Source organism: Vidua macroura, chromosome 26 (genome assembly GCF_024509145.1).
Source record: "Vidua macroura isolate BioBank_ID:100142 chromosome 26, ASM2450914v1, whole genome shotgun sequence".
Lineage (NCBI taxonomy): Eukaryota > Metazoa > Chordata > Aves > Passeriformes > Viduidae > Vidua > Vidua macroura.
Window position 1 is genome coordinate 2488604 of NC_071596.1, and position 14556 is coordinate 2503159.

The 14556-nt window shown below is 55.3% G+C and overlaps 1 protein-coding gene across 5 annotated transcripts in view; it reads right to left on the minus strand.

The window, feature by feature from the left end:
* Positions 1 to 14556, minus strand: part of LINGO3 (leucine rich repeat and Ig domain containing 3) — a 33677-nt gene that overhangs the window by 9091 nt on the left and 10030 nt on the right. For 3 of the 5 annotated variants that reach the window (XM_053999618.1, XM_053999616.1, XM_053999619.1), the window contains 2 exons: positions 8043 to 8111; positions 3572 to 3675 (listed from right to left, as the gene is read on the minus strand). The gene's annotated coding sequence lies outside the window, so the exon portion shown is untranslated. The remainder of the gene's footprint in view (positions 1 to 3571; positions 3676 to 8042; positions 8112 to 14556) is intronic. The other 2 variants (XM_053999617.1, XM_053999620.1) reach the window with 1 other exon arrangement.

A 14556-nucleotide genomic window follows, 5' to 3' on the forward strand; every position in this document is an offset into this window, starting at 1 on the left:
TGAACCACCAGTCAGAGCTGAATCTCGACTGCTGCTGGGAAATGGTGGCTGAGAGCGAACCTGAGCCAGATCTCAACAGCCTCAGAACCTGCTGGACCAGAGCAGAGGCTGAGCTTGACTCCCCCTTCTTCAGCTGCATCCCAGACCACCCAGATGCCACTGAGCTGTTCCACTAATGCCACCAGGAACCCTGGAGCTGAACTCCACGCAGTGGCTGTGGTCCCTGCTTGGACAGCAGGGGCTCATTTTTTGAGGGTTCAAGTGAGCACTTTTAATTTGCAGAAGCCCATTAACATCAGGGGCAGGATGAGGAGGGGCTGGGAGGCAGCTGCAGGGTGACAGCGCATATCCCATGGTGCCAGGACTTCCTGGTGTTGTCCCATCCCAGTCTGTCACCAGGACCGGGTGCTGGTCACAGCCCCCATGGTGTCCTTGTCCCTGAGCACCGACCCAGCCAGCAGCAGGGTGACAGCCCAGGTCTAGGAGACTCCCACTGCAAACCCAGCTTTGTCCTCTGCCACCAAAGCTGGGCTTTGTCAAGGTCCCCATCCAAGCCCAAAGGTGCCCATCCAAACCAGCCTGTGGCCAAGGCTTGGCCAGTCTCAGGTTTCTCCCCAGCCTGGGAGTGGGGACAAGGAAACCAAACCCCTGGCAACTGTCCTGGCACCTCAGCTGTAGGGTCCACGTGACATTTCTTGCTGCTGGAGGTACAAACCATGAGCCCACAAGAGCCCCAGCAGCACAGATGTGACAGCCAGGCACAGGCACAGGCACAGAAAAGCAGGGCCACGCTCCTGGCAAGGGCTCCTGCCCCCACAGAGACACAAATACAGAGCATTAAATGAGAGAGGGGAATTTGCTCCTTCCTCTGCAGCTGCCTCCCCCTCCTGCCTCCCTCCTGAGCTCATCCCTCACCTTCTGCACTGAAACACAGCCTGGGAGCAAACCGAGAGCGGCGAGGGCAGCGTGGCTGAAGCCACGTGGGAGGGGACAGAGGGAATGTGCCAGAGCCTGGCCAGGCAGGACATCCCCAGGCACAGCAGCGGGGCCGTGGTGGGGACACCTCTGGGGGTCTCCCCTCCTGCTGGGGGGGACACATCACCCACAGGGGCTCTGAGCAGCAGGGGGGATGTGAGACCTTGTCACAGGAAGGGACCCTGTGCCTTCGCTGCTCCAACGAGCAGCTCGGTAACAAAGGAGGTGCTGGGGCAGGAGGATGAATAAGGCAACAGGAAAGCAGAGGCTGTAATTAGGCACCTTTCAGAGCGCTGATGGATGACGCTGCTCGGGGGCGTGCAGAGCGCTGGGATGCTGACGTGCAGCCACCCCCCAGTGCCAACACTGGTCCCAGTCTGGCCAGCAGCGCCCAGCAGAGCCCTGCCCTGCTGCTGGGCAGTGATTTCAGTGCCAGCTGCCTCCCACGGGCTTTGCCCCAGCACACGACCTCATTTGTCCAGTGGGCCCAGCCATGCCAGCCCTCGTTAGATCAGCTCGTTCATTAGGCTCAGCACTTCAGTAACGCTGGCCTGAGCCCCTCGGGGAGGGGACTCTGGCACATAAATCACACCCTGATCGCTGTCACTGGCTGCCAGTGCTGGACCTTTGATGGCAAAATCTCCTCCTAATCCCCCACCTGAGCTGTGGTGACACCGGTCAGGGCAGTCCCAGCCACCCCTCCGAGCTCCTGGATAAAACAATGGCTCTTTGCAGCTTTGACCCACAGGGAAGACCTTGCTCCTGAGGGCTCAGCCCCACGGGAGCCTTCATCCATGGCAGGGGTGCCCAGCAAGGCCAGCTGCCCTCTGGAGAGGAAGCCCAGAGTCCTGGCTGCTCCCAGCCAATCTCTTGGCAGGGTGATCCATCATTCCAGAGGCTTTAATCCGACCGGACTGCTGGACATGTGGGCAGAGGAGCAGACTGACAGGCCAGACTGATGGACAGCTGCCTGCTCCGAGGCCAGCAGGGACAGGCAGCTGTGGCTGGAAAGCAGCCCGGTCCCAGCAGGACTGCTCAGCTCTGCAGAACCCAGCTCGCAGCTCTGCGGGGGCAGGGGGAAGGGGGCAGAGGTGGAGCCCCCAGTCTGCTGGAAACCCTGCTGGGAGTGGGAATTCCAGCCAGGAGCAGCACAGAGTGACAGCTTTCCCTCCCCCTCCCAGCTCTGCTCAGCATCAGTCCCGGGCTGAGAGCATTTTTTAAGACCTGTCTACAGCTGCTGCTTCATTGGAGATTTTATTGCCATCCCAATTATGATCATGGGAGCAGCAAGAGCAAAATGCCATTCCAGGGGTGAAAGGGCTCCTGACATCCCAATCCATCCCTGTCGCACCAGGCGGGAGCGGGACCAACCCCCTGAAATAATCCCGGAGAGGGGAGGGGGACACGGGGATTCACCCCAGATCCCTCCTGGCCTCGCTGCCCAGATTCCAGAGGGGCCCAGCAGAGCCCAGGGGGGTTCAGCTGTGCCACCCCCAAAACCCCCCTGGGCTGGAGGACGCGGCAGTGGTGACATTTGGAGCGAGACACGCTGGCGTCAGTCCCCAGATCAATGGCTGAGGGGCATCAGCTGGGGCCGGAGCACCAGGAGAGCAGCTCCTTTCCCAAGTGCAGCCCCAAGAGGATCCCAAAAGCCAGAAATCTCCATGGGGGAAGGGAAAGGGGACAGCAGGGCCGTGTGGCTTCACTCCCTGTCTGGCATCTGGACAGCAAAGCAGGGGCAAAGCCTCCAGAGCTCCTCCCTGAGCTGATGATCTCCCAAATCCCAGGAAATCCATCCAAACCCCAAACCACAGCTGCACATGGACCCTGGCACAGCCAAGGCTGAGGGCCCAGCAGTGTCCAAGGCTGGGGTCCCACTGCTGCCTGCTGTGACATTCACATTCTCTGGACAGAGAGACATAATTCTGTCTCTCAGGAGAAGCACAGAGAGGAGAAGAGAAAACAATTATTATCTCTGCTCCTTTGTTTTCCCCATGTGGAATGTGGTGTGGAGATTGCTCACCTGCAGTGATTGCAGGGTTGGATTCTGGTGAAGGTTGTTTGGGGTCAGTGACCAATGGGATCCAGCTGTGGCTCGGGCTCTCAGCAGAGAGTTGCGAGTTTGAGTTAGTTAGACAGGTAAGTAAGAAGTAAGTGTGTAGAATAGTATAGGATCTCTGTAAATAGTATATTAATGTAATATAGTATAGTTTTAATAAAGCAAATCCTCCAGCCTTCTGATCTGGAGCCAGACATCAGCATTTCTTCCCTGAATCTGGGCTTTGCCGCATTTTTTTACTATAGCCTGCCACCAACCCTGAGCAAGTAGCCGAGCTCAGCAGCCCAGAGCTTCCCAGCACAGCTCTGCCTGAGTTCCTCCTGGCTCCTTCTGGGGTGGTGACAACAGAACAGGCTGGAGATCTCCCAGCTGCTCCACGGGACCAACGGCCGGCCGAGTGCTCCTGCTGCACGAGGAGGTGGGGACAAGGAGGGGGCTAATGCCACCAAGCAGGGCTGGCCACGAGGTAAAAATGAGCTGGATTTGAGCATCCCAGTGCACAACCCCCAACCCCACTGGAGCCCAGGGAGTTCTCACCGTTCTGCAGGTCCGGGGCTGCTCCGGCATTGGGATCCGCTGAGGCATTGGAGCCTGGGAATGTTCAAATGGTGAAGTGTCCAGCACAGCCAGCCTCGGCTCCTCTGCACAGAAAGCACAAGGAGAGCACTGTCGGTCACCTTCCCCCAGTGTCTGCCACAGAAATCCCAAATAAACTCCTCCAAAGTCCAGGGGTGCACTTCCCAGAGAGAGGGAGCATCCTCAGTGCTGCTCCGGCCAGATGTGTGACCTGACCATTACAGCTTGACTGGTTTTATCTATAAATATAGAAATATCATATATTATATTTTTTAAAATATATATAAATATATATATTGTATATAGAAATAAATATTTAAAAATACATTTATATAATACATAATATAATATGTTCATATAAATATTCAACATTTATATATAAACATTAGATATTTATAATATTTTATAATACATACTTAATATATATTATATATAATACAATATATAATAGATATAATATACTAAATATTATATAATATAGAGTGTATTATATATAATATTATTATAATATAATAGAACAATGTTATATAATATAATATTATATATTATAATATATTTAATATAATATAGTATTTTTATAATATATATCTTTTAATATATAGCTATTACATATTTATATGTTATATAAATATAAAATTATATCACACTTTGTGCCCTGAAGGATCCTCTCCCCACCAGGAGAGCGGCCAAGCCCAGCCCTGCCGTGGATAGCTCTGGGTGGAGCAGGGAAGACACGCACTGCCCTTGGGGAATCACGTGCAGGGACTGCAGAGGGGCACTGAACCCACCCAGTGGGTGCCCACTGCCCAGGAGGCCTCGAATCTGGGGAGATTTCATCCAAACGTGGAAGCAGAAGTGCCACTGCCGGACCCCCAGCCCCGTGTCCTCCCCCTGGGCATTTTGGGGGACTTGGGGGGTCGGGAGATGCTCGCAGCGCTGGTGCAGCAGATGCTGAACAAATGATTTGCTGTGGTTTTACCGAATTGCTTTGAGCTCTCTGGATCAAGTTTAATTTGCCTGTTGCAAAGAAACAGGGAATTTAAATAGCTCCTTTTGTGTGGAAATCCTGCTTAACAGCCCTCAAATGTCCCCGGCTCGGTCTCGAGCACACCCACGCAGAGACGCTGCTGCTGCTGCGGCTCAGCGGTTGCTCTGTGCCTGCTCCAGACCTCACTCAGGTCTGGAAGGTGCGGTTTGGGTGGGCAGCAGCAGCAACCAGAGGGGTTAACTCCTGCTGGGAGAGGCTTGGGGAGCCTTAGGCAAAGGAGCTTTCCACGGCAGGGATTTGCTGGGGAACGGCAGAGGAACGAGGAGCCGGCTCTGCAGCAGCAGCCGCCCCTGGGGGCACAGGGATCACACCCCTGGCACATCCCGGAGCCAAGAATGCCGGGGAGATGGAGCTCTCCATCCCTGTGCGCTCCTGAGAAATCCAGTGGTGTCCACATGCTGCTGTGAGTGGCTAAATCCTCCCTCTTGGGATTCCCGGAGAACTGTCAGTGCCCAGCTTTTGGAAAAGCTAAAATTCCTCCAGGAAAGCAGCACTACCCCAAAGTCAGAGAGATTCCCTTCAAACCTGCAGGTTTGGGCTCAGCCGTGCAGGGACAGTGCTGAGAGCTCCACACTCCTGGTCACCCCCAGGCCCCTGGGGGCTGTGAGGCTGCAGGACTTCCACCAGTGCCTGGCAATCCCAGCTCATTCCCTGCTCCACAACACCTTCCCTTCCTGCTCTGCCTCAGGGACCCAGACTTCTCCCTGGAATGGCAGGAACCCGCAGTCCCAGCTCCCAGAAGGTCCCAGTGTCAGTGGGACACACTGAGCCCTTCACCCCATCCAGTCCCTGGGTCGCAGGGATGCAAATCCCATGTGGGATACACAGAACTCGGTCAGGGACGCTCCCCAATAAAGGAACAGCCCCAAACCCCCCACAGCAACAGAAACCCCCTGCCCTGGGCATGCCAGAGCTTCCTGCTGGAGCCAGGGGATGCACCAGCCCCTCCAGGAGGTAGGGCTTGGACAACAGGGACAGCTCAGGGCTGGGAGCAGGATGGACAAGCCCGGGATCCCAGGAGGATGGATAAGCCCAGGGTCACAGCAGGATGGAAAGCCCAGGATCCCAGCAGGATGGACAAGTCTGGGGTCACAGCAGTCTGGAAAGCCCAGGATCCCAGCAGGATGGACAAGCCCGGGATCCCAGCAGGATGGACAAGCCCGGGATCCCAGGAGGATGGACAAGCCCAGGGTCACAGCAGTCTGGAAAGCCCAGGATCCCAGCAGGATGGACAAGCCCGGGATCCCAGCAGGATCCCATCTCCTCAGGAACGTGCCCTGCAGCACAGGGAGCTGGAGCACACAGTGTGGGAGTAACTCTGACCCAGCACCTGAAATAACAGCAAGAATGACCCAAACCAAGCCCTGAGATGCAGAAATGACTCAGAAACACCTGAACCTGCCCTCAGCACCTGCAGGGGGGAGCTTGTGGCACCTCCAGCAACTACAGCTGGTGCAATTCCACAAGGAATTTGCCTCCAGGGGATGCAGTGTGTGTGCTTTGAGGGACTGGGGCTCCAGGGGCCGATACCCACAGATCTGCTGTGGATCCCTGGGGCTGCTCCAGACCTGGGAGATGGGATAACTGGGAGGGAAGTGGGTTTGGTTCTCTTGCAGCACCACGTGTGGGACTCACACACTCAAATATTCCAGCAGGGATGGTGGAGGCTCCCCTCGGAACCAGCACCACCTGAGGGTAAATCCCAACCACAACAGCTCAGCTGCTGCTCCCCATGGCCAGGCTCCAGCTCTGGGGATGGAGAAGGTAAAATTTCAATCCACTTCCAGCAGGCTGGACACAGCCACGTATTTACTGCAGACCTGCAAACCGCAGTCAGCCCAAATGTGCTCAGCTCCTGGCCCTGAGCAGCCTCTCCTGCCCTCCCTGAGAGGTTTCACTCCCAGCCCTGCCTGAGCATGGGGAACATGGAATTTAAGCTCACTTAGAGACCACCTGAGCTTGGCCTGTCAGGTAAGTCCGTCATTCCCAGCCCTGGGAATGAGCTGATGGTCTTGGCATTTGTTTTTGGCAGCTCCTGGGTCACTTAGCAACCTCTGTCTCAGGTTACCTCCGGGGGTTTTGTCTGCAAATACATTTTAATCCTTGTGAAATGGGACCCACCAGCACGTGGGTGAAGTGCCTAAAGCCTCCTTCGGTCCCACGTGGTGACACCAGCACAGCTCCCTGGCCCTCTGTATGTTTGTGCCACCAGGGTTGTTGTCACCTTCTGCTCCTGTGCTTTGTGTTTTTTTCTCAAAACTTGGATTTAAACTCTTTTCTGGGCTACTCAGTGGAGGAGCCAGGAGAGGATTCCTCTCTCCCTGGACACCACACGGGACCTGCTTCTCCATCAAGGAGCTTCCAGTTCTGCACAGGGGATCCCCTTGAAAAAAGAAATTCAGCAGCAAATCCCAAAGCCAAACAGGACCCAGATGTCCTGGAAATCAGCAGACATCCAGAGAACCAGACCAGGGTGCCCAAGCTGAGTTCTTTTAAGGCAGGAGCATCCCTTGGGATGTGCACAGCAACTGTTCCATGCATCACAGCAATCTGCCTCATCTCAGACCGATGCAGAAAGGGACCTGGGGGTCCTGGTCAGTGGCAAGTTGGATCTGAGTCACCGCTGTGTCCTGGCAGCCCAAAGGGCCACCCTGTCCTGGGGGCACCAGGCCCAGGGAGGGATTGTCCCACTCTGCTCTGCACTGGGGCAGCCTCACCTCCAGTGCTGGGGGCACTTTGGGCACCACAAGGTCAGGAGGACCCAAAGCTGTTGGAGAGTGTCCCAAGGAGGGACACGGAGCTGGGGAAGGGGCTGAGGAGCGGCTGAGGGCACTTGGCTCGTTCAGCTGCAGCACAGGAGACTGAGGGGAGGCTCCTCGGGGGCTGCAGCTCCTCCCGAGGGGAGGCAGAGGGGCAGGGGCTGAGCTCTGCTCTGGGCCAGGGACAGGAGGCCAGGAAGGGCTGGAGCTGTGCCAGGGCTTGGCATGGAGCTCAGGGAAAGGTTCTTCCCCCCGAGGCTGCTGGCACTGCCCAGGCTCCCCAGGGAATGGTCCCGGCCCCGAGGCTGCCAGAGCTCCAGGAGCGTTTGGCCAGCGCTCTCAGGGATGCTCAGGGTGGGCTTGGTGGGGTGGCTGGGCAGGGACAGGGCTGGGCTGATGATCCCTGTGGATCCAGCTCAGGAAATTCTGGGATTTGATCATTCCGTGGACCCCAGGACACCTGATAGTACCCCAGATCCGGTCAGTGTCACACAGCCCTGGTATCCAGGAGCATTAAGCCACAGACTTTTGCTCATTAGTGTAATTAATGTCAGATTTCCCAGCCAGCTGAGCTTCCAGCTGACCTTTAGTTATTGAAATATCAACAACAAAAATGACACATTACCACGGGGAGGTGTCACAGGCTGCTCATTTGAAATCCTCTCTCAGTGACAGGCCCCCAAAGAGTTTCTTTCTGCAAAAGTAAATAGGAAAATTTGAAAAATGCTCAATGAAGGAGGAAGAATTCAGCTCCACAGCAGTACAACAGGGACACAGCATCTCCCAGCTTTGGGGGCACAGCCAGAAATGACCCCAGGGAGAGAAATGGAGGGAGAAATGAGGCAGAGCTGTTAAAAATGAAACAGAGGGAAAAAAAGATCTGGTTCTTAGGAGTCTTGGGAAAGTCACTGAGGTGGAGACAGCAGAGCCAGGACTGAGGCAGCAGGGACAGGTCCCCAGGCCATGGAGTGATCCCTGTACGAGGACAGCTCTGCCCAGCACGAACTGAACTCGGGGGCAGCAGCAGCCTGAGCCAGAGAGAACCTCAGGGCATGGAAAGAAATCCCAAAAACCCGGCAGCATTGTCTGATGCTGGATGAGCCTGACCCAACACATCACAGCCTCATTTGTCACTGCAACAGCAACAACCTGGACCTGGATTTCCAGAGGTTTCCAGATGTTGGTGCAGGCTGAGCAAGGCAGGGGAAGGCAGCAGTGCCAAATTGCTTTGCCACAAGGCTGGTGCTTGATGTAAAACTGACCCTGAAGGTAAGAGGTAAGACCCTGAAATTTGTTTTCCCTCAGGAAATGATGCCTCAGGTTTGAGCTTTTCTATTTTTCACATTCTGTGCTGCTTTAGTGTGTGGCTCTGGGCTTCACATCAGGGGATGGGGAGCTCTCTGCACAGAGCAGGGAGACAAAACAATTCCTGCTCCAGCTGGGCACCAAGGACAAATGATCCAAATCTCAGGCCCAAGAGCACAAACAACGTGGAATGAAGAGAGAAAAACAAGGATGGGACTGCATGGGCTGGAGCTGGAATTGGACAATGAACTCCAATTTGCAAATGGAGCAAACTGATCAAAATGAGAGCCCCCGTGAGTGCTCGTGCATTTTGTGACCATTTTGGCTCATCTTGGGTGCAGCCCTGGCTGGGCTGGAGGGTCCAACCCCACAATAACTCCTGGAATGACTTCCAGAGCACTGGGCATGGCTGGGAGGGATGTTGGCATCACCCACTGCACTTCCTTGGGAGCAGCCCACGGCTCCTACTCCTCATCAGGCCCAGGAATAAGGAGTAATGAAGGCAGGATTATTTTTCCCCACTCCATTAGTCACACTTGGTTAATATTCCTGCTTATGGAAAAAGGTCACAATTTCTCTCTCATTTATGTCACTCCACCTTCCATTTGCAATTGCAGGGTTCTGCTCCTTTTCCAACCCTAATTAGTGTTCCATTACAGGGGCCCTGCCCCAGCCCCCCATCAGGCACAAGTCTTGGGCCACGCTGCCTCTGCTGGGTCTCCCTGTGGAAAACTGACCCAAGAACAGCCCTTTTATCCTCTGGCAGCACAGAGGGAACCAGATGGACTTTCCTTCAAATGAGATTTAAATGGAAAAACACAAAATAGCTCTTTGTGCCAATATTGAAGGGTTGGTGTCCAGCTGTCCTGAGCACGGGGAAGGTCAGCCCGGGTGACCCTCTGGAAAAAGAGGCCAAAAGCATCAAACACCCTCATGGTTTGCTCCTCTGGCTGCACCACTGAGAAGGGGTTGGAAATGATTCTTTGAACTCTTCTGATGCTTTGTTCAGGCTGCTCTAGAACGAGATTAGATAGAGCTAAAGAATAAAGCAGGGATTTATTAAAAGGCCTCAATGGATCCACCTTGGGCAGCACAAGAGCCCAGCCAGGGCTGCACCCAAGATGAACCAAAATGGTCCCAAAATGCACAACTGGTCATGGAGGCTCTCACTTTGATCAGTTCTGCTCCATTTGCACATTGGAGTTCATTGTCCAATTCCAGCTCCAGCCCATGCAGTCCCATCCTTGTTTTTCTCCCTTCATTCCATGTTGTTGATGCTCTTGGGCCTGAGATTTGGATCATTTGTCCTTGGTGCCCAGCTGGACTAGGAATTGTTTTGTCTCCCTGCTCTGTGCAGAGAGCTCCCCATCCCTTCATATGAAGCCCAGAGCCACACACTAAAGCAGCACAGAATGTGAAAAATAGAAATAGGTATAATTTCCTGAGGGAAAACAAATCCTCTCACCTAAGGTGAGGTGTTCCACCATGGAGTGTGGCTGAGGGAGTTCAGATGCTCAGGGAGAGCCCCTTTAGCCCCCATGCCCTGTAACCCCCTGCCCTGCGAGGAGCACTGTGAGGACCATGCTCAGGAGGCTTCAGAAGATGGAAAAGAACCTTTCAAGGCTGCCTGAATCCCTCTCAGTCCATGCTCCATCCCCACTGGTGGCACCTGGCCCAGCAGCTCCGTGCCACAGGCACAGCTGCGGGTGCTCAGGGGAGCTGATCCCACAGAGCAGCCATCAACACCCTGCTGGCTGCTTCAGTCTACAGACGAACCCCCTCATCCTCCTGGACTGAGACAGCAGCCAAATTGAGAGGAAAAGCAGTCAAGGCCTTGATGGAACTTTCTGGAGATGCCAAGGATGGGAACTGAGTTGGAGATCAGGCACACCCCCCCACTGCAGGTCGCTGTTCCTGCTCCTCCTTCCCTCCCGTGCCTGCTGGGATTTGCTGGGTGAAACAGCCACGATGTCCCACACTCCCAGCCCTGAAACCAGCAGGGGCTTCACTGTAGGGACACGGCTTGGGGTAATTGGGATGGGCTGTGGCTGAGCCTCATCCCCAGTGGTGCAGCTGTGAAAAGCAGGTGAGCAGCACTGACAGCAATGAGCCATGGCATGCCCAGGTGTGCTGATCACAAAGGGAACAGAGGGCACACAGCTGCAAAGCATGAGCATGAGGGGGATAAAAGGCTGGGCTAAAGAACGAGAAGGGCAGATGCTTGCAGCCCCCTGAAATGATGTGATTTTTTTCTGTATGGGTTGAACCTTTCTGAAATTGTCTGATGATCCTCTGTGTATCGTGGCTGTCTCAACTGCGACATGTGCTGTGACACTTCACCACCTCCCTGGCAGGAGCAGGACTGTCCCCAGCACCCAAACTCCCCCCCGGTTCCCACACAGCTTTCTGGGTCCTGTGCTGTGACAGGGACAGCGCTTGGGCTCAAACACACCCAGGGAGGGACAATATTTCGTTTAAATTTTTCCTCAATTCCTTTCCCACTGAATATTTTCTCTTCTCCTTTCCAAGAACTTCCTTTATTTCTCCCTGTCTCCCTCTAGCAACAGTATCTGGGAGAAACAATGAATTTTTAATAGGAGGGGGCGTTGGGAAGAGGCAGACCCTGAGGCAAGAAGAGAAAACATTGATCTGTTAAATCACCGCCATCAGCAGGAAACCACATTTAAGGGAGAGGGAGCCACGTGAGGACCACACAGCAGGGTCGTGGTCCCTCTTCTCTCTGAACCCAGTGGATGTTGTACAAGTCCCAGCCAGGGTGAATCCTGCTCAGAGGAGCTCTCCCAGCCACTCCACACCCCCCTGGCCATGGCTGATGTGGAGCTGGGGGTGCAGGACCCCCAAGCAGCCCCTTGCACAGGGAGGAGAACCAGGGTTTTTCCTCTGCAGTGCCTTCCCTGGGAGGGTGGGCAGGCCCTGGCACAGGTCATCCAGAGCAGCTGTGGCTGCCCCTGGATCCCTGGCAGTGTCCCAGGCCAGGCTGGATGGGGCTTGGAGCACCCTGGGGTAGTGGAAGGTGTCCCTGCCATGGCAGGATGGGCTTTAAGGTCCCTCCCAAACCAAATCACTGGGGATTCCACGATCCCAAAGGTGAGGTGTGCCCACCTCCTGCTCCCCACTCTGCTCTGCAGGGCCAGGGCTCATCCCCACGGAGCTGAGGATGCCCAGCTCCCCTCCCTCGGTGCCTGGCCCTGGCTCCCCACCACAGCCTGAGCCTAAATATAGTCCCTGGTTCTCTTTTCTTGTAGACACAACCGGTGCTCTGAGTCAAAGTCCTTTCCCATGAACTCACTGTTGCTTAATAAAGCACAAACCCTCGGAGACCTTGATGCTGAGATCTGTCATTTTAATTCCCAGTAACACTTGTTCCTCTCCACTCCAGTATGTGGCCGCTGCTATTTTGGTTGGCACATCGGGAGCTGAACGAGGAGCCCCGGCGCTCCAGATCTGAGCTGGGCAGAGCTGGGACAGCTTTGAAAACCAAACCCTCCTGATAGATGGGGCTGCAAGCTGCAGCCGAGCTCGTGGTGGCATGAAAAATTCAGGGGGAGGAAGGCAGGGAAGTAAGGGAAGAGCTAGGCTGAGGCAGAGGAAGGAGGAGGGCATGCTCCAAAAGACAGATCCTGCCTCTGCTCCCGGCATGCCCCGGCCTTGGGGTGCCCATGTGGATGCCAAGGCACCAAAACAGCCTGGGGATCACAGCCCAGACCCTCTGTGCTTTGTTTTTAACCCATCCCTGGTAAAGCTGTTTCTGTTTGCCCAAATTCTCCATCCCAATCTCTGCTGTTTGGTTGTTCTGGGTGAATTTGGTGCTGTCCTCAGCTTGCCCATTTTACATGGAAAAGAGGGAATGGCAGCCCCTGCCCAGGCCTGGGGAGAGCTCTGCTCTCCCACCACCAGGGCCATTTCCCCACTTTGCCCCCCCTGTCCTGCCCAGCCTCAGCCCCTACCTCTGACACCACACAGACCTGGGGCACCCATGGGATTCCAGCCCCAGCCCCAAACACCACGGCTCAAATGGGATCCGAAGGAGAATCCAGCACGTTCCATTGCCAATGGCTGAGCAAGGCTCTGGCCCAGCCTGTCCCACTCCTGTATCCTTGGTCCCATAACCCCTGAGTCAAACCTCGTGGAAGCAGCTGCTTTGTCCTTCAAGGTAAACCCTACAAAAACTTCAAACAGAAGGTTTGTCAGCTGAGGGTGCCCAAAGCCCAATCAATTTCCCTTCCACAGCCACTGTGGCTCTCAGCAGCGTTTCCAAGCGTTCTCGTGGGATTTATCGCTTTTCATCTCCTCTCTCATCTCTGTTCTGATCATTTCTGCCCTTGCCTGTTTGTTCTGGGGCTTTTCCAGGACTCCCAGAGCTCCCTTTGGGCTCAGGCAGCACCTCCCACCCTCCCTGCAGCCCCACGGACCAGACACATCCTGCAGGATGCTCCCTGATGCTCCCTCTGCCTGCTCAGACAATCCCACCACTGCTCCACAGCCACACGCAGGCAGCAGGAGTTTGACTGCCTGAGGGTCTGTGCCACCCTCCAAAGCCAGGCTCCACACCACAACTCCGTACAGCCAGGGAAACTGAGGCACGGCACACACACGGAAGGCTTTTGGAGCCTCGTGGCGAATCAGTGCCACTGGGGACAAGCCCAGGGATGGCCTCACTTGGCTCCCACTTCCCTTCCCTCGGAGCTGTGCCTTTGGGGACGTGGGGAGATGTTGCTGGTGACAGGAGTCCCACTGGGCTGCCCACACGCACCGGCGGCACGGGAATCGCCGCTGCCCACGCACAGCGCGCCCGGCCACGTGCTGCACATTCCCAGCGTTGTTCCCGGGGCTTCCAACACCCCTCTCCCATCCCGGGGATGTGAACGCAGCAGCAACACGGCTCCAAGCTGCCGGAGCAGCCCAACTCCTCCTGCCTTATGGCAGCTCCGGCTCCTCACGGAGAGAAGAGGAGCCACCTGCTCCCTGGTGGGATGCTGGGGGTGGGGGGAAACAGGAGTGATCCAACAGCCAAAAATCCATCCCAACGAGAGTGATCCAACAGCCAGGAGTTGGGAAAAATCCATCCCAAACACATGGACTGAAAACCTTTAAACGCTGAGTGCAGCCAGCGCCGAGTCTGTCTGCACCACCGGGCTGTGAGTCCAGTGTTTAATTTGGGCCCAGGAGGGAAGAGCAGGGATTAGGTTTGGGCCTTGGAGCCAGGGATGAGTTCTCTGGTGAGGCAGGATTAGCTCAGCTAATAAAAGCAGACATTCCTGAGCTCTAAACACTACAAAACAGGAAAAAAGCCCCTGGCCCTGCTATCTTCAGCCAGGGATCAGCAAAAGCACATCCCCCAGAAAGGCTGAGCCTGGCAGGAAAGGCTGAGCCTGGGACATGTCCCAGCTCTGCCCAGCACAGCCACATCCCACCCTCAGCATCGATGCCCTGAATGGGTGAAACACAACCCAGCCCCTGTTCCTCCTGTCCTCCTGCTCCCTCCTCCAACTGGGCAGGATAAAAGCAAAATCTACTGATTTTTAAGCCAACTCTTTCCTGAAGCTGCTTTGCCTCCTGCTCCCTGCCCTCGGGATGCTCCTCCAGCTGTTTTGGAGGATGGGCATTGGAGAGCATCTTCCCCCAAGATCAACCCACAACCCAAGTGCTTTGGGAAAGGCTGCAGACACCCGAGTGGGGTTTTGCAATGTGAAAACTGTCAGAAATCTTGGGTGGACCAAAAATCCCCTCTCCAAGCTGCTCTGGCCATAACCCAGCCAGCTCCACCTGTCCTCCAGCAGCCAGAGGCAGCAGCTCCACTGCCTCTCCTCCAC